We start from the raw sequence: 19,261 nt of genomic DNA, 5'->3' as shown, positions 1-19,261 counted from the left end.
TTCGGGCAGGACCCCTTCTCCATTCCTGAAGAAGGGCTCATGCCCGAAACGTCGATTCTCCTGCTCCTTGGATGCTGCCTGACCTGCTGTGCTTTTCCAGTAATACATTTTCAGATTCCATTGTAATGTGTCCACTACACCTCCAATTTTGGTATCATCTGCCAACTTAATAACTTTAAATAAATGACAAAAAATAGTGGACCCAGCACCGATCCTTGTGGCACACCACTGGTCTCAGGCCTCTAGTCTGAAAAACAATCCTCCACCACCACTGTCTTCTACCGTCGAGCCAGTTCTGTATCTAAGTAGCTAGGTCTCCCTGTCTTCCATGAGATCTAACCTTGCTAATCAGTTTCCCATTGGGAACCTTGTCGAAACCCTTACTGAAGTTCATATAAATTACGTCCATCGCTCTGCCCTTATAAATCCTCTTTGTTACTTCTTCAAAAAACTCAATCAAGTTTGAGAGACATGATTTCCCACGCAGAAAGCCATGTTGACTATCCTTAATCAGTCCTTGCCTTTCTAAATACGTGTACATCTTGTCCCTCAGGATTCCCTCCAACAACTTGCCCACCACCAACATCAGGCTCACCGGTCTACAGTTCCCTGGCTTGTCCTTAACATCTTTCTTAAATAATGGTACGTTAGCCAACCTCCAGTCTTCTGGCACCTCATCTGATGATGCAGATATCTCAGCAAGAGGCCCAGCAATCACTTCTCTAGCTTCCCACAAATTTCTAGGGTACACCTGATCAGGTCCTGGGGATTTATCCACCTTTCTGCATTTCAAGACATCCAGTGCTTCCTCCTCTCTAATATTTTTCAAGATGTCACCATCTATTTCTCACATTCTGTATCTTCCATGTTCTTCTCCACAGTAAACACTGATGCAAAATACTCGTTTAATTTCTTCCCCATCACCTGAGCTCCATACAAAGGCTGCCTTGATTTTTGAGGGGTCCTATTAGCTGCAGCAGCTAACAGACTGGTGCAGAGCCAACGATCGGTCTCTGAATGTGGACAAAACAAAAGAGATGGTTGTTGACTTCAGGATGGCACGGAGTGACCACACTCTGCTGGATATAGATGGTTCCCCGTGGAGATCGTGAAGAGCACCAGATTTCTTGGCGTACAACTGGCGGAGAATCTCACCTGGACACAACACAAGCTCCATAGCCAAATAAGCCTAGCAGCATCTCTATTTTTTGCACAGGTTGAGGAAAGCCCACTCCCAGCCCTCCATCCTCACCACATTCTACAGAGGGTTCATTGAGAGTACCCTGAGCTCTGCATCACTGCTTGGTTTGGGAATTGCACCGTCTCGGATCATTAAGGCCCTACAATGGATAGTGAGGACAGCACAACCTACACACTTGTACACGGCATTAAGTGCATAAGAAGTGCAAAACATTCAAGTTACAGTGTAATTGAAGAATGATAAATAATAGGCATTATTCGAGCAGCAATTCAAAGGCGTGCAAAGATTTCAGATGGGAAAGAGTCTGATCATACTGTGTTAAGGAGCCTGATGGCTTGGGGGAAGAAGCTGTTGCACAGTCTGGCTGTGAGAGACTGAATGCTCCAGTATCTTCTGTCAGATGGCAGGAGGGAGAAGAGTTTGAGTGAGGGGTGTGTGGGATCTTCCACAATGCCCTTAGCCTTTCGGATGCAGCGCGTGGTAAATGCCTGTAATGGAGGGAAGAGAGACCTTGATGAGAGAGATCCTTGAGTAATCGCAGGATGATGTTGAGTCTTCTTCAAATTTTTGTTTGCAAAGTTTGACATGGTCTCAACCCTTCCTGTCTCTCTTCCACAGCCACACAACTCTCCATGATCCCTGCACTCCCTCCTAGCCTCAATGGCCTCCCAATTTTAATCAACCCACCATAGCTGGTAACACCTTCAGCTACCTGTGTCTGGAATTCTCAAATTCAAAATCCTGATCTACATGTCTGTCTCCACCTTTAAAAAGCTCCTTAAAACCTACTTTGACCAAGTGTCTTGTGTGGTACAATATTAAATTCTGTCTGATCATGCTCTGGTGATGTGCCATGGGAATGTTTCACTATGTTAAAGATGCCATGATGCCATAGTAATGCAACTTTTGTCACAAAGGCACACCTTTTAACGTGTCAACTTGTGCTTACAACTAGACAGGGACATGCTCTGGCTAAGGACAGCAGTTTCAGCCCTTTAGGGAAGGAAACAAGTTGGGTCTTTAGAACGATCAACAGCTTCATAAATTCAAACTTGCCGAAAAGGAGACATTTTGTCAAGGCCCTTCAGCTTCCATTCATCAGGACTATTTCCAAGAATACCAGTTCAAAAGGGAAAAGTTATTTTTATAATGGGGGGGGGGGGGTATGCTTGATAAGTGAACTCTGATTGGTAGAGAGAATGCTCCAATTATTGATGACAGCTTGGTTATTAGCTGTCAATCAATTAATTGGTACATTCTCCATGGTAACCCCACTATCAATGAATCAGCACACTCTTCTCAGCAGCCAGATTCTGTGAAGGTGAAGGGTTTTGTGGAAAAACACATCCTTTTTCTTCACTGTGGATTCCCCTCACCCCTTCTCTCCCACAACAACGATCGGGTCCCACACTAAAATAAAAGTTGCAGATACTAGAAATCAGCAACAAAAACAGAAAGTGTTGGAGAAATTCAAGTCTTGCAGCATTGTGGAGAGAAAGCAGAGTTAACGTTTTGGGTCCAGTGACCCTTCTTCAGAATTGATCCCCCTGATCCTCACTCACTACCCACCAGTCTTCCCATCCAGAGGATCATCAGTTGTCATTTCTACTTCCTCCAATGGGATACCACCACCAGACACACTTCCCCCACCCTGTGGAGTGCATTATTTCCCCCTCCAACTCTATTTTGGTTTAATCCCTGCCCTCCCCTTCACTGTTTGATCACACAGCATTGCCCTTTTGTGAAGGGCACTGCTTGTCACTGGCCACTTGGGTGTTTTCCTATCTTCCTGGTGGTGGGAATTGAATAAAGATTCACACACCTTGTGTCTCACACCTGCACACACACACCACGGGTGCTAGGGAAAAGTAAGCACTACCGCAGTTAGGCGGTAGTGTGGGGGGTTAAAAAATTTAAAAAAACAGGAGTGTCAGAGAAAAAGATTCCCCCAGCCCCCACCATGTCAGCATCCTGCGAGGACTGTTCCCTCTGGGACACCCTGCTCCACTCCTTCACTTCCAGACTGTCCCCACACCTCCATGGCACCATCCCATGTAATAGGTAGTGTAACACCTACCCATTTATCTCCTCCCTATCCAGACACACCTTCCGGGCGAAGAACAAATTCACCTGCATGTCACTCAATCTAGTCTGTTGTATCACTGCGCACAATGTGGTCTGCTCTGGAAAATGCAGATTTGGGGACCACTTCGCAAAACACCTGTGTTCTGTCTGTTAAAAATGCCCCTGAGCGTCCAGGTATCTGCCACTTCAACACGCCACCGTGTTCCCATGCCAGCATTTGTCAGAGGGTCTGCTGCAGTGTTTCAGGGAGCCTCAGCGCAAACTTGAAGAAGATCTTGAGAATCCACTTTGAGGACCCTGCAGCCTTTAGGACTCAGCATCAAGTTCATTAACTTTAGAACCTGAATCCAGCGTTCCATTTTTTAAAAAAATCCATCCCCACACCCAGTTCTGTAATGACGTTGTGCTAAAAGCAACCAGTCACTTGTTCTATCCTATTCTTAACTCCTATCTTTTATTCAGATTTTCTTCTCTCCTGGAACGCTACCCATTATCTCCATGATTAACAACCCTTCCATATACCCCCCGCCTTCGTCTTCAGCATAAATGCCACTTTTTCCTAGTTGCTAACAGTCATGATGAGGTACGCTGGACTGGAGGCATTATCTCTTCCCACAGATGTTGCCAGATCTGCAGAGTTTCGCCAACAATTTCTGTTTTTGTATAAATGGTGTTTTCCTTGAATTGGAGTTGGTATTAGCAAATTGTCCCGAGGAGTCAAGATGAAATGCATTGACAACAACATTCTTATTTTATCAGCCAATAAAGTCATAAATTGTGTTTGTGACCATGCACCATAAATATTTCATGCTGAGATTATGTTCCCGGACTAGGACCCCTCCCAGTTGCAATGCTCCTGCCCAGGGCTATAACGTACAACTCTCTCCTGCTCTCATTTCCCTTGACTCGGGCTCAGTTACAACTCTCCCTTCCTGGTTGCAATGCCATAGACTCTGGGCTCGGTTACAGCTCTGCCTCCGGTTGTATTACTACGGGCTCGGTTAAAGCTCTCTCCCCAGTTGCAGTGCTGTAGTCCCCGGGCTCGGTTGCAATTCCCCAGACCCTGGGCTTAGCTGCAGCTCTGTCCTCGGTTTGCAATGCCCCGGGCTCGGCTGCAGCTCTGTCCTCGGTTTGCAATGCCCCGGGCTCGGTTACAGCTCTCTCTCAGGTTTGCAATGCCCTAGACCCCGGACTCGGTTACAGCGCTCTCCCCGGTTGCAATGCCCTAGACCCCGGGCTCGGTTCCAGCTCTCTCCCCGGTTTGCAATGCCCCGGGCTCGGTTACAGCTCTCTCCCCGGTTTGCAATGCCCCGGGCTCGGTTACAGCGCTCTCCCCGGTTGCAATGCCCTAGACCCCGGGCTCGGTTACAGCTCTCTCCCCGGTTTGCAATGTCCCTTTCTTACCCTGTCCTGCTGTGGACGCCCTAGCTGCTGCTGCTGCTGCTGGAAGCCGGCCTCGATGCCGCTTTGGCTCGGGACAGGGCCTCAATCAAATTCACAGGAAATGAGCAGCTTAATCTCCTCCTCAAAATGGAAATGTCCTGTCCCAACCCTGCAGTGCTGCTACCACCTCCCTCCAATCTCAGAGATATCCAGGACATGAAAAAGCCATTCAGCCCATTGCCCTATGTGCTAGCTCCTCATTGGTGCAATCCATTAAACACACACCCCTGATCGCTACTACTTCGGACCCCTGTCGTTTTTCAAATATTCACCCAATTGTCAATTGATTTTCAGCTCCCAACTGTCTTTATTCCTTTTGCTTTTGCACTTGACACATTGACGCAGTTCCTTCTTGAGGGACAGTGTTGGAACAACAATTGTTTACAATTTACACAGATGATTTAGAGCTGGGGACCAAGTGTAGTGCGTCAAAGTTCGCAGATGACACTAAAATGAAGAGCAGAGCAATGTGTACAGAGGACACTGAAAATCTGCAGAGGGGTATAAACAAATTAAGTGAGTGGGCAAGGGTCTGGCATGTGGACTACAATGTTGCTAAATGAGAGGTCATCCATTTTGGTAGGAAATAATTTATTATCTAAATGGTGGAACATTGCAGCATGCTGCTGTGTAGAGGGACCTGGGTGTCCTTGCGCATGAATCACAAAACATTGGTTTGCAGGTGCAGCAGGTAATTAAGGAGGCAAATGGAATATTGTTCTTCATTGCTAGAGGGATGGCATTTAAAAACAGGGAGGTTATGCTGCAGCTGTACAGGGTGTTGGTGAGGCCATTTGTGGAGTACTGTGTACAGTTTTGGTCTCCTTGAGAAAAGATGTAGTGGACACTGGAGAAGGTGCAGAGGAGGTTTACTAGGTTTATTCCAAAGTTGAGACGGTTGGCTTATGAGGAGAGATTGAGTAGACTGGGATTATATTCATTGTATCCAACCTGCTAGACATACAGAACAGACAACAGGACATTGAACCTATCAACAAAGACGGCATACTCAAATACTGGACCTGTGCCTCACAACACACTTCACATTCAACAACCAAATATATGAACAAATCAACGGCACACCCATGGGCTCACCCATCTCTGGACTCATAGCAGAAGCTGTAATGCAAAGATTAGAACAAACAGTCTTACCGTAAATTCAACCCAAACTCTGGGTCAGATATGTGGATGACATCTTTGTCATCATTAGAAACACAGAAATAGAGAACACACACCGGATCATCAACGCCACACTCACAGGAATCCAATTCACTAGAGAGGAAGAAAAGGACAACCAACTCCCATTCCTAGACGTGATGGTACAGAGAACACCGAACGGAGAATTCACCACAAAGGTATACAGGAAAGCCACACACACAGACCAAGTCCTAAACTACGAAAGCAGGACGAAGGACCCGATACCCAGCATGAGCAAAACCAATGTAATGTACAAAATCCCATGCAAGGACTGCACAAAACACTACATAGGACAAACAGGAAGACAGCTAACCATCCGCATTCATGAACACCAACTAGCCACGAAACGACACGACCAGCTATCCTTAGTAGCCACACACGCAGATGACAAGCAACATGAGTTCGACTGGGACAACACTACTTTTATAGGACAAGCCAAACAGAGAACAGCCAGGGAATTGGTTGTAATTGCCGGATTAAACACTGGGTAAGTTTAGAAGAATGTGAGGTTATCTTATCCCAGAGTGGAAATGTCAAATATTAGGGGGCATAGGTTTAAAGTGAGAGTAGGAACATTTAAAGAAGTCTGAGGCAAGTTGTTTTAAGTAATAAGTACCTGGAACAAACGGCCAGGGGAGATGGTGGAAGCAAATATGTTAGCAAAGTTTACAAGGTATTTAGACAAATGAACAGGCAGGGAATAGGGGATATGGAGCATGTGCAAGCTGATGGAATTCTTTTAGAATAGACATGGTGGGCTGTATTTTTCCTGTGCTGTATTTTTCCGTGTTCTACTGAAATATATCTGACCCTAAGGGGACCCGTTAGAGTGGATACTGAGAAGAGGTTGTTTCTTGTTGGGTAGCCTAGTTGGAGGGACATGGTTTAAGAATGAGAGGTCAGCCTGTTAAGACAGAGGTGAGGAGAACACTCTTATCTCAATGGGTTATTTGTGTGTGGAATTCTCTCCTTCAGAAGATGAGGGAAGCTGGCTCATTGAATTTATTCAAGGCTGAGAGTCATAGAGTCCTGCAGCACTGAGACAGGCCCTTTGGCCAAACTGGTCCATGCCGACCAAAATGACCATCCACACTAACCCCATTTCCCTGCACTTGGCCCATATCCTTCTAATCCTTTCCTATCCATGTATTTGTCCAAATGCCTTTTAAATGTTGTTAATGTACCTGCCTCAACCACTTCCACTGGCAGCTCGTTCCATGTGCGTACCACCCTCTGTGTAAAAAGGTTGCCCCTCAGGTTCCCTTTTATTCTTTCCCCTCTAACCTTAAACTCCAACCCTGGGAAAAACACTGAGTGCATTCAGCCTATCCATGCCTGTCATGATCCTCTGCACCTCTATAAGGTCTCCCCTCAGTTTCCTGTGCTCGAAAGAAAAAAAGTCCGAGCTTGTCCAATCTCTGCTTAAAACTTAGACCAATGAGTGCAGCACCATCCTTGTAAATTTCTTCTGCACCCTTTCTAGTTTAATAACATTCTTCCTCTAACAAGATGAGCAAAACTGAAAACAATACTCCATATGCGGCCTCACCAACGTCCTGTATAACTGGAACATAACTTTCTAACTTCTGCACTCAATGCCCTGACTGATGAAGGCCAGCATGTCAAAAGCCTTCTTCACTGCCCTGTCTACCCACTTTCAGAGAATTGTAAACCCGAACTCCAAAATCGCTCTGTTCCACTACACCTTTTGAGGCCCTACCATTCACCATGAAACTCCTACCTTGATTTGACTTTCCAGAGTACCTTGTACCTATCTATATTAAACGCTATTTGCCATTTCTTGGCCCGCTTTCCCAGCTGATCAAGGTCCTGCTGCAATTTCTGAAAACCTTCCTCACTGCCCACAATACCACCTATTTTCAGGTCATTTACAAACTTACTAATCATGCCTTGTACATTTTCATCCAAATCATTGATAAATATAACAAACAGTAATGGGCCTAGCACCGACCCCTGAAACACTCCCTTGAGTTTGATATATTCTTGATCAACAAGGTAGTTGAGGGTTGTGGAGGTGGGGAGGAAAGTGTGGAGACTGCAACAAGAGTGGCCCTGATCTTATTGAATAGTGTATCAGCCTAGAGGGGATGACTGTTCCAACCTCCCATGCGGGACACCATTCAGCCTGTTAAAATCATTTTGTCATTCATTGAGATAGGAACTGATATATACCATGACTTTACTTAATATTCTGTGTATGAAATAGCACTTCCTGATTTCGCTGCAACTCCTGCCCCTTGTTCTGAATGTTTTCATCAGAGGAGATAGTTTCTCTGTGTTTACCAAATCAAATCCTATTGTCATTTTAAATAAATCCCCACTCAGCCTCCTAAAGTCACAGACACCAACCAAGTTAAACCATTCTCTTAGTTAATATTCAGCTTCCCTTTTAAAAACTGCTGTTACTTAAAGTCCACTTCATCCAGTGTGTAAAAGTATTTGTTTCAAAATCTACCATTTTCTTACTATTCGTTGCAGATTATTAGATCTGAGCGGTGGAGCAGACTTGATGGGCCAATGTGCCTACTTCTGATTCTATGTGTTATGGTTTGCATCTGCCCTGTAACAACTCTCCTTTGTCAATCTCTCAAAAACTTGGGTTATCCCATTTGGATAGAGGTGGCCTGATATATGAATCATGTGAAATTAGTACACAGGTACAACAAGTGATTAGGGAGGAAAGTGGAATGTTTTATGCAAGGTGGATGGAGTATAAGAGTAGTGAAGTTTTACTACAATTGTACAGGAATCCACTGCACCCAGCATCCACAGTGTTTTGCTTTACTGTCTAGTTCACTGCTGCTTCTCTTTCAGGAATGCGAACCTCAGATATGTTCACTTTCATTGTTTCCTGTTTCCCTTCTGGTTATTGTTTAGCTTTCACAGCCACATTTTCTTCCTTACTGACTGTCTCCTGCTTGGATTTACCCCATTTGGGTGTTCCAACCTTTGTGCTTTGAGTTACCCCAGAATCACAGTGGATATTTCCATGAAATTCAATGCTCCTTAGACTGCTGTTCTCGCTGCATTCTGAGATCTGTTACACTCTGCCACGCACTGCCATATGCATGCTGTCAACCTCTCTCTTTCTCTCTCTCTCTCTCTCTCCGCCCACCGCCCCGTCCATCAGTACCACCTCACACTGCCTCAAAGCTGTTGCAGTCCCCAGTTCCAGTTCATTCTTCCCCTCATCCAATAATTTTTTCTTCCTTTAAGAAACTCTAAAACCACTGGGTACTCAAGCCCCTCTGAATTATTCTTCCCCACTCCTTTGCTTTGACTCCATCCCTTCATCTATTTCCATTCCTTGTTGTATAATTATTCTGACATTTTGTTCTCCAAATAATCTGTGCTCAGTAAAGTTTTATGCCTTCATGCCACATACTCAATAAATTTCGGGCACATCCTTTCGTCACCTTCACCGCAAAGCCCATTTTCTTTGGACAAGAATCTTCTCCCCACTCCATGGACCCTTTCACCCCATAATTCCCCCACAGTCCCTGACCTGGACCCTTCCCCTCTGGCCTTTTAGCTGCCTTTGATCTCTTCATGAAGAACTGCCAACATGATGTTGGCAGCCTTAATTTCTCTGCTCCCCTTGTCCACACTAACCTGGCTGCATCCAAACTTGCTGCACTCCATTCCCTCAGGTCCAACCCTGACCTTGTTCTCAAACCTGCCAACAAGGAGAGTGCTGACCTCTACCTGGCAGAAGCTGAGTGCTGAGTCTCAGACACTTCTTCCCATCTCTCCATGGATCATGACTTCACCTCAAACTATAGTTTCTAAGTCTGTCACTGACTTAATCTTCTCTAGAAATCTCCCCTCCCCTGCTTCCCACTTTGTCATATCCTTGGCTCTGCACAGCCCACTTCTACCTCCTTCCCAAATGCACCAACAGGATTGCCTATCTAACCTGTTCCTGCTCCATCAAACGTTTTGCTTCCTTTCATTCTGTCTTTTTCTCCTGGTTCGCTATCTTTCCACTAACATTCTTTTGATGGTCTACGTCTGTTCAACAATTTCCAGTTTCCTTGCTTCACTCACATCCTCTTCACCATGGACTTTGTAATTCCTCTGCATCACTGCCCTCTCCCCCTGCAGATAATCTTTTTACACTTATTCCTTAACAGAGGTCTCATCCATTAGCCCTCTCCTTTGCCTAGCGCTAAGCTCATTCTCCCTTTGAACATTTTTTTCTCTGATTTGTTTTAGTTCCACCATTAACACTCCAAATATAAGATGTGGCCATGACTAAACAAAAAAAAACTGCAGATGCTGGAATCATAAGTAGACAAACGCGAGGTTGGAAGAACACAGCAAGCCAGGCAGTGTCAGAAGGTGGAGAAGTGAACGTTTTACACATAACCCTTTTTCAGGATGTGAGAGTAGAGGGAGGCACAGATAAAGAAGTGGGGAGGGAATGATGGGCTGGGGAGAGTAACAGAATGCTGAGGTGGTGATAGGTGAACACCGGTGGTGGGTATGATCTGGTTGGCCTATGGGAATGATGAATCCGGTTGATAGCTGGAAGGAATGTTTGGTAGGTGGAATGGAAGGTAAGGGCGGGGCTGGAAAAGGATCAGGGAATGGGTGGGAAGACTAACCACATGGGCTGTAGTTGTATCTGTCATTTTGTGGGGTAGCTGGAACAATCCTTAATCCAGTTTTATATGTTCCCTCTTGATGGTGATACTTAAAGGGTGAGATTCAAGAGAGAAAAATAGTTAATAGATAATATATTTAATTTTTGCTGTTTAATATCATGTGGTTAGTCACTGAAATGTACTCTCACAAGGCTGCAGATGTTCTTTAACAGAGAACATATGTTTATTACACAAAAGAAGAAATAAACAAACAAAGCAACATATATATCTATAGAAAACAGTTAGAATTATCTAGCATAAACTTAAAAAAACAGTTTTAACCTGTTACCCAACAACTTCTGTTATAGAAAGTCGATGCCAGTGAAATATTACTCGTATCTCTGCTGTTTAAATCTTAACCTAACTGATAGTTCCCAATGAGGCAGCAGTGCTAACCAATGGTGCCTTCTCTTGCTTGACTTCTCTGTCCCATTTCTCAATGAATATTCATTACAAAAATAAAAGCAAAATATTGCAGATGCTGGAAAATCTGAAATAAAAACAGAAGGTGCTCAGCAGGTCTAACAGTATCTGTGAGGAGAAAAAACAGAGTTATTGCTTCAAGTCTGAAATTGTTCCTCTTGAGAACTCTGTGGTTCCAAAGAACAGTCATATCAAATTAAAATAAAAACTCAAAATTTAGTTAGATTGAAAGGAGAGTCACATTGGTCTATTGAAAGGGTAAATCAAACGTTAACAGTGAGAAACAATGAGTTTCTAAGTTTAGAATGACAAGACACTTCTATCTCCAATAGCCCAGTTAGGAATTGTTGGCAGAAGTTTGTTTAAAGGCTGTGATAATTAGAGATAGCTGATTAGCATTATTACTTGCATGTAAGGCTAGTGCATTTCTTGTTAAAAATCACACAGTCCAACAGGTTTAATTGGAAGCACACTGGCTTTTGGAACGCCGCTCCTTCATCACAACCACCTGATGAAGGAGCGTCGCTCCGAAAGCTAGTGTGCTTCCAATTAAACCTGTTGGACTATAACCTGGTGTTGTGTGATTTTTAACTTTGTACACCCCAGTCCAACACTGGCATCTGCAAAGCATTTCTTGTTGCTATAGAGAAAACACCACTTTGAGATCAGATTACAGGCTTCCCCAGAAGCCCAATGATGTCACAAATAGTCAGTGTTTACATTCTGGTGTACTCTGCAGCTGATGTGAATTTGAAGCCAAGGTTATTGAATATCTTCAAGACTGAGATTATGAAGTTGAGGGTTACGGGAACATGCAGGAAGGCAGAGTTGAGGCCAAAATCAGATCAGCCATGAGGCGATCTCATGTAGTGTTAAAGCAGGTTCGAAAGGCTGAATAGCCTATTCCAGCTCTGATTTCTCCTGTTCTCTCTTTCCATTAATATTTTTATAAAAGTTATGCAAACTTGCTGCTTTTTTTATTCATTCCTGTGACTGGGAGTTGCTGGTTTGGCCAGCATTTATTGCCTCTCCCTAGTTGCCCCTTGAGAAGGTGGTGGTGAGCTGCCTTCTTGAACTGCTGCAATCCATGTGCTATGGGTAGACCCACAATGCCCTGAGAGAGGGAGTTCCAGGATTTTGACCCAGTGACACTAAAGGAACAGTGATATATTTCCAAGTCAGGATGGTGAGTAGCTCAGAGGGGAACATATAAAGTCTGTTTCTGTGCTGTATGACTCCATGACTCTGTGCGAAGTAATTGAGGAGAAGATTGTCATTAAGTCATGCAAGGCCAATAGGATGAAGGGCTTTTGCCCAAAACGTCGGATTTTCCTGCTCCTCGGATGCTGCCTGAACTGCTGTGCTTTTCCAGCACCACTCTACTCCAGAATCTGGTTTCCAGCATCTGCAGTCATTGTTTTTACCTCATTGTTTTTACCCAATAGGAAGAACAGCCAGGAACAGGTTAATGAACACGGCAGCACCAATAGTCTTCAGTGTATTTATTTCAATACAAGGAGTATCCTCTTCCGTGGTTACGTTAGAGCCCGGGTGTCCTTGGAGAAGGAGCACGCGGTGTCGACCAACACCCTGGAGTTGTTCAGGGAGAGGTGGGCGCCGCAGGGAGTGGAGTGCATCATTTCTCCCTCCAACTCTATTTTGATTTAGTCCCTACCCTCCCCTTCACTGTTTTGATCACACAGCACTGCCCTTTGATGTGAAGGGCAGTGTTTGTCACTGGCCACCCGGGTGTTTTCCTATCTTCCTGGTGGTGGAAATTGAATAAAGATTCGTGCACTTTGTGTCTTTCACTGTGTCTCACACCTGCACACACACACCATAGGTGCTGGGGAAAAAAATAAGCACTACCGCACTTAGGTGGTAGTGTGGGGGTTTTAAAAAAAAAGAAAAAAATACCCAAAAAAAAATACAAGGAGTATAACAGGTAAGGCAGATGAGCTTAGGGTCTGGATTAGTACATGAGGCTACGATGTGGTCGCCATTACAGAAACTTAGTAGAGAGAAGGGCAGGACCAGCAGCTCAATGTTCCAGGGTTTAGATGTTTCAGGAGTGATAGAGAGGGATGTAAAACGGTTGGAGGAGTTGCATTACTTATTAAGAAGAATGTCACAGCTGTACTGTTAGAGGACAGCTTGGAAAGCTCATCCAGCGAGACCACATGGATGGAACTTTGGAAATAAAAAAGGTGCAATCACGATGATGGGGTTTACATTAAAAACCTTCAAACAGCCAACGACATATAATAACAGATATCTAGGCGGATAATAGAAAGATGTGAAAACAATAGTGTTGTTGTAATGGGTGATTTTAACTTCCAAATGTTGACTGGGACTCTATTTGTGTTAGGGGCTTATTTGGGGCAGAGTTTGTTGGTGCAAAAGTGTCAATAGACCAACTAGGGAAGGGGCTACTCTAGACCTTGTATTGGTGAAAGAGCCTGATCAAGTGATTGAGGTCTCTGTGAGAGGGCATTTAGGAAACAGAATAATAATTTGTTGTTACATGTATTTTCACAAAAGATAACAAAAAGTTTTATAATTCACCATACCACAGCACCTAAATTAATCACAGAAATCATTCATAAGTAAAAATTCATCACAGCTCAAGTAACAGTTCTAGGTTCAGGGTACACTGGAAAACCAGGCTGAAACTGCCATGCAGAGCCAGGTCAAGACGTCCACACTGGGTTGGGACTGTCCCACCATGCTGAGATGAGACCTCCACAGTGAGCCATTGGAAAACCCAGAAATTACCTGCAAAGCAAGAATGAGACCATCACGCTAGTAATACACCTTCACATCAAGCTGCTGGAATACCCAGAAGCTGCCAAATAAGACCTCCATGCTGGGCATGACTGTCACTCCAGGCTGAGACCACCCCTCCTGGACAAGACCACCACACCAGGAGACAACCACACTTGGAGGCCGCCACACTGGGAGACCGCCACACTGGGAGACCACCACACTGGGTGTCCATCACACTGGGAGACCGCCACACTGGGAGTCCATCACACTGGGAGGCCGCCACACTGGGACACCATCACACTGGGAGACCATCACACTGGGAGACCGCCACACTGGGAGTCCATCACACTGGGAGACCGCCACACTGGGAGACCATCACACTGGGAGACCATCACACTGGGAGACCATCACACTGGGAGACCATCACACTGGGAGACCATCACACTGGGAGACCATCACACTGGGAGACCATCACACTGGGAGACCATCACACTGGGAGACCATCACACTGGGAGACCATCACACTGGGAGACCATCACACTGGGAGACCATCACACTGGGAGACCATCACACTGGGAGACCATCACACTGGGAGACCATCACACTGGGAGACCGCCTCACTGGGAGACCATCACACTGGGAGACCGCCACACTGGGAGAACGCCACACTGGGAGACCATCACACTGGGAGACCGCCTCACTGGGAGACCATCACACTGGGAGACCGCCACACTGGGAGAACGCCACACTGGGAGACCATCACACTGGGAGACCGCCTCACTGGGAGACCATCACACTGGGAGCCCGCCACACTGGGAGACCATCACACTGGGAAACCATCACACTGGGAGACCCCCACACTGGGAGACCATCACACTGGGAGACGGCCTGACTGGGAGTCCGCCATACTGGGAGACCGCCTCACTGGGAGACCGCTACACTGGGAGACCATCACACTGGGAGACCGCCTCACTGGGAGACCGCCGCACTGGGAGACCATCACACTGGGAGACCATCACACTGGGAGCCCGCCACACTGGGAGTCCACCACACTGGGAGACCGCCTCACTAGGAGACCGCCACACTGGAAGACCGCCACACTGGGAGTCCGCCACACTGGGAGACCGCCACACTGGGAGACCGCCACACTGGGAGTCCACCTCACTGGGAGACCATCACACTGGGAGACCACCACACTGGGAAACCATCACACTGGGAGACCCCTACACTGGGAGACCATCACACTGGGTGACCGCCTGACTGGGAGTCCGCCACACTGGGAGACCGCCTCACTGGGAGACCGCTACACTGGGAGACCATCACACTGGGAGACCGCCTCACTGGGAGACCGCCGCACTGGGAGACCATCACACTGGGAGACCGCCTCACTGGGAGACCATCACACTGGGAGACCGCCACACTGGGAGTCCATCACACTGGGAGACCCCTACACTGGGAGACCGCCTGACTGGGAGTCCGCCACACTGGGAGACCGCCTCACTGGGAGACCGCTACACTGGGAGACCATCACACTGGGAGACCGCCTCACTGGGAGACCATCACACTGGGAGACCGCCACACTGGGAGTCCATCACACTGGGAGACCCCTACACTGGGAGACCGCCTGACTGGGAGTCCGCCACACTGGGAGACCGCCTCACTGGGAGACCGCCTCACTGGGAGATCATCACACTGGGAGACCACCACACTGAGAGACCGCCTCACTGGGAGACCTTCACACTGGGAGACCGCCACACTGGGAGACCATCACACTGGGAGACCATCACACTGGGAGACCGCCTCACTGGGAGACCATCACACTGGGAGACCGCCACACTGGGAGACCACCACACTGGGAAACCATCACACTGGGAGACCCCTACACTGGGAGACCATCACACTGGGAGACCGCCTGACTGGGAGTCCGCCACACTGGGAGACCGCCTCACTGGGAGACCGCTACACTGGGAGACCATCACACTGGGAGACCGCCTCACTGGGAGACCGCCGCACTGGGAGACCATCACACTGGGAGACCATCACACTGGGAGTCCGCCACAATGGGAGTCCGCCACACTGGGAGTCCGCCACACTGGGAGACCGCCTCACTGGGAGACCGCCTCACTGGGAGACCGCCTCACTGGGAGACCGCCAAGCTGGGAGACCGCCACACTGGGAGACCGACCACACTGGGAGTCCGCCACACTGGGAGACCGCGTCACTGGGAGACCGCCTCACTGGGAGTCCGCCACACTGGGAGACCGCCACACTGGGAGACCGCCACACTGGGAGACCGCCTCACTGGGAGACCGCCTCACTGGGAGACAATCACATTGGGAGACCATCACACTGGGAGACCATCACACTGGGAGACTGCCACATTGACAAGACTGGGATATCATAGATATTACAGAAACATGGCTCAGGGATGGACAGGACAGGCAGCTTAATGTTCCAGGATACAAATGCTACAGGGAGGACCAAAAAGGAGGCAAGAAGTAGGGGGAGTGGTGTTTTTGGTAAGGGACAGCATTACAGCTGTACAGAGGGAGGATATTCCAGGAAATACATCCAGGGAAGTTATTTGGGTGGAACTAAGAAATAAGAAAGGGATGATCACCTTATTGGGATTGTGTTATAGACCCCCTAATAGTCAGAGGGAAACTGAGAAACAAATTTGTAAGGAGATTTCAGTTAGCTGTAAGAATAATAGGGTGGTTATGGTAGGGGCTTTTAACTTTCCAAACATAGACTGAGACTGCCATAGTGTTACAGGTTTAGATGGAGAGGAATTTGTTAAGCATGTAGAAGAACATTTTCAGATTCAGTATGTGGATGTACCTATTAGAGAAGGTGCAAAACTTGACCTACTCTTGCGAAATAAGGCAGGGCAGGTGACTGAGGTGTCAGTGGGAGAGCACTTTGGGGCTAGTGACCATAATTCTATTAGTTTTAAAATAGTGATGGAAAAGGATAGACCAGATCTAAAAGTTGAAGTTAAAATTTGGAGAAAGGCCAATTTTGACGATATTAGGCAAAAACTTTCAAACGCTGATTGGGGGCAGATGTTCACAGGTAAAGGGACAACTAGAAAATGGCAAGCCTTCAGAAATGAGATAATGAGAGTCCAGACCAGTATATTTCTGTTAGGGTGAAAGGAAGGTATAGGGAATGCCGGATGACTAAAGAAATCGAGGTTTTGGTTAAGAAAAAGAAGGAAGCAGATGTCAGGTGCGGCTCCACACAAAGGCAGAAGTGCATCCTGCAGATGCTGGAGATCAGAGTTTAGATTAGAGTGGTGTTGGAAAAACACAGCAGGTCAGGCAGCATCCAAGGAGCAAGAAAATCGACGTTTCGGGCAAAAGCCCTTCATCAGGAATGAAGGCCTGAAAGGCTTTTGCCCGAAACGTCGATTTTCCTGCTCCTCCGATGCAGCCTGATCTGCTGTGCTTTTCCAGCACCACTCTAATCGCGGCTCCACACAAAGGCCGCCCTGCGGATCTTTGAGGGGCCCTATTCTCTTCCTAGTTACTCTTTTATACTTAATGTATTTGTAAAAACCCTTTGGATTTTCCTTAACTCTATTTGCCAAAGCTATCTCATGTCCTCTTTCAGCCCTCCTGATTTCTCCTACTGCCTTTATGAGTGTGGAATGGACTGCCAGAAGAAGTGGTGGAGGCTGGTACAGTTGCAAGATTTAAAAGGCATCTGGGTGGGTATATGAATAGGAAGAGTCTGGAGAGATATAGACCACCACAATGGGAGACCCCCACACTGGGAGACCATCACACTGGGAGACCACCACACTGAGAGACCATCACACTGGGAGACCGCCACACTGGGAGACCATCACACTGGGAGACCATCACACTGGGAGACCATCCCACGGGGAGACCATCCCACTGGGAACCATCACACTGGGAGACCATCACACTGGGAGACCATCCCACTGGGAGACCATCCCACTGGGAGACCATCACACTGGGAGACCATCACACTGGGAGACCGCCTCACTGGGAGACCGCCTCACTGGGAGGCCGCCTCACTAGGAGACCATATACTCCTACTGCCTTTATACTCTTCTAAGGAATCGCTCGATCTATTTATAGACCAATGAGGCTGACTTCGGTGGTGGGTGACTTGTTGGAGGGAATCCTGGGGGACAGGATGTACATGTATTTGGAAAGGCAAGGTTGATTAGGGATAGTCAACATGGCTTTGTGCGTGGGAAATCATGTCTCACAAACTCAATTGAGTTTTTTTAATGGAGTAACAAAGAGAATTGATGAGGGCAGAATGGTGGACGTGATATATATGGACTTCAGTAAGGCATTTGGCAAGCTTCCCCATGGGGAACTGGTTAGCAATGTTAGATCTCACAGAATACAGGGAGAACTAGCCATTTGGATATAGAACTGGCTCAAAGGTAGAAGACAGAGGGTGGTGGTGGAGGTTGCTTTTCAGATTGGGGGCCTGTGACCAGTGGAGTGCCACAAGGATCGGTGCTGGGTCCACTACTTTTCATCATTTATATAAATGATTTGGATGTGAGCATAATAGATACAGTTAGTAAGTTTGCAGATGACAGCAAAGAAGGTTATCTCAGATTACAACAGGATCTTGATCAGATGGGCCAATGGGCTGAGAAGTGGCGGATGGAGTTTAATTTAGATAAATGTGAGGTGCTGCATTTTGGGCTTGCAAGTCTTAGCAGGACTTATACACTTAATGGTAAGGTCGTGGGAGTGTTGCTGAACAAAGAGACCTTGGAGTGAAGGTTCATAGCTCCTTTAACGTTGAGTCGCAGGTAGATAGGATAGTGAAGAAGGTGTTTGGTATGCTTTCCTTTATTGTTCAGAGTATTGAGTACAGGGGTTAGGAGGTCATGTTGCAGCTGTACAGGACATTGGTTAGGCCACTTTTGGAATATTACCTGCAACTCTGGTCTTCTCCCTATTGGAAGGATGTTGTGAAAGTTGAAAGGGTTCAGAAAAGATTTACAAGGATATTGCCAGGATTGGAGGATTTGAGCTATAGGGAGTGGCTGAACAGACTGGTGCTGTTTTCCCTGGAGTGTTGGAGGTTTCGGGTGAGAGGGGAAAGATATAGAAGAGACCTTAGGGGCAACGTTTTCACACAGAGGGTGGTGCGTGTGTGGAATGGACTGCCAGAGGAAGTGGTGGAGGCTGGTACAGATGCAAGATATAAAAGGCATCTGGGTGGGCATATGAATAGGAAGAGTCTGGAGAGATATAGACCACCACAATGGGAGACCCCCACACTGGTAGACCATCACACTGGGAGACCATCACACTGGGAGAACATCACACTGAGAGACCATCACACTGGGAGACCATTACACTGGGAGACCATCACATTGGGAGACCACCACACTGAGAGACCATCACACTGGGAGACCGCCACACTGGGAGACCATCACACTGGGAGACGGCCACACAGGGAGACCGCCTCACTGGGA

General features: G+C 46.9%; 1 protein-coding gene across 2 annotated transcripts in view; it reads right to left on the bottom strand.

Moving 5' to 3' along the window:
• The window catches only part of zbtb1 (zinc finger and BTB domain containing 1), a 19,090-nt gene extending 14,204 nt beyond the window's left edge, over positions 1–4,886 (bottom strand). The window contains exon 1 of one of the 2 annotated variants that reach the window (XM_043696893.1): positions 4,691–4,886. The gene's annotated coding sequence lies outside the window, so the exon portion shown is untranslated. Of the gene's footprint in view, positions 1–1,515; positions 1,556–4,690 lie in introns of those variants that run through there. The other variant, XM_043696894.1, reaches the window with a different exon arrangement.
• Positions 4,887–19,261: the final 14,375 nt, after the last annotated feature.

Source organism: Chiloscyllium plagiosum, chromosome 10 (assembly GCF_004010195.1).
Source record: "Chiloscyllium plagiosum isolate BGI_BamShark_2017 chromosome 10, ASM401019v2, whole genome shotgun sequence".
In the NCBI taxonomy this organism is placed as follows: domain Eukaryota; kingdom Metazoa; phylum Chordata; class Chondrichthyes; order Orectolobiformes; family Hemiscylliidae; genus Chiloscyllium; species Chiloscyllium plagiosum.
This window is presented reverse-complemented; position numbering and strand designations above follow the sequence as displayed.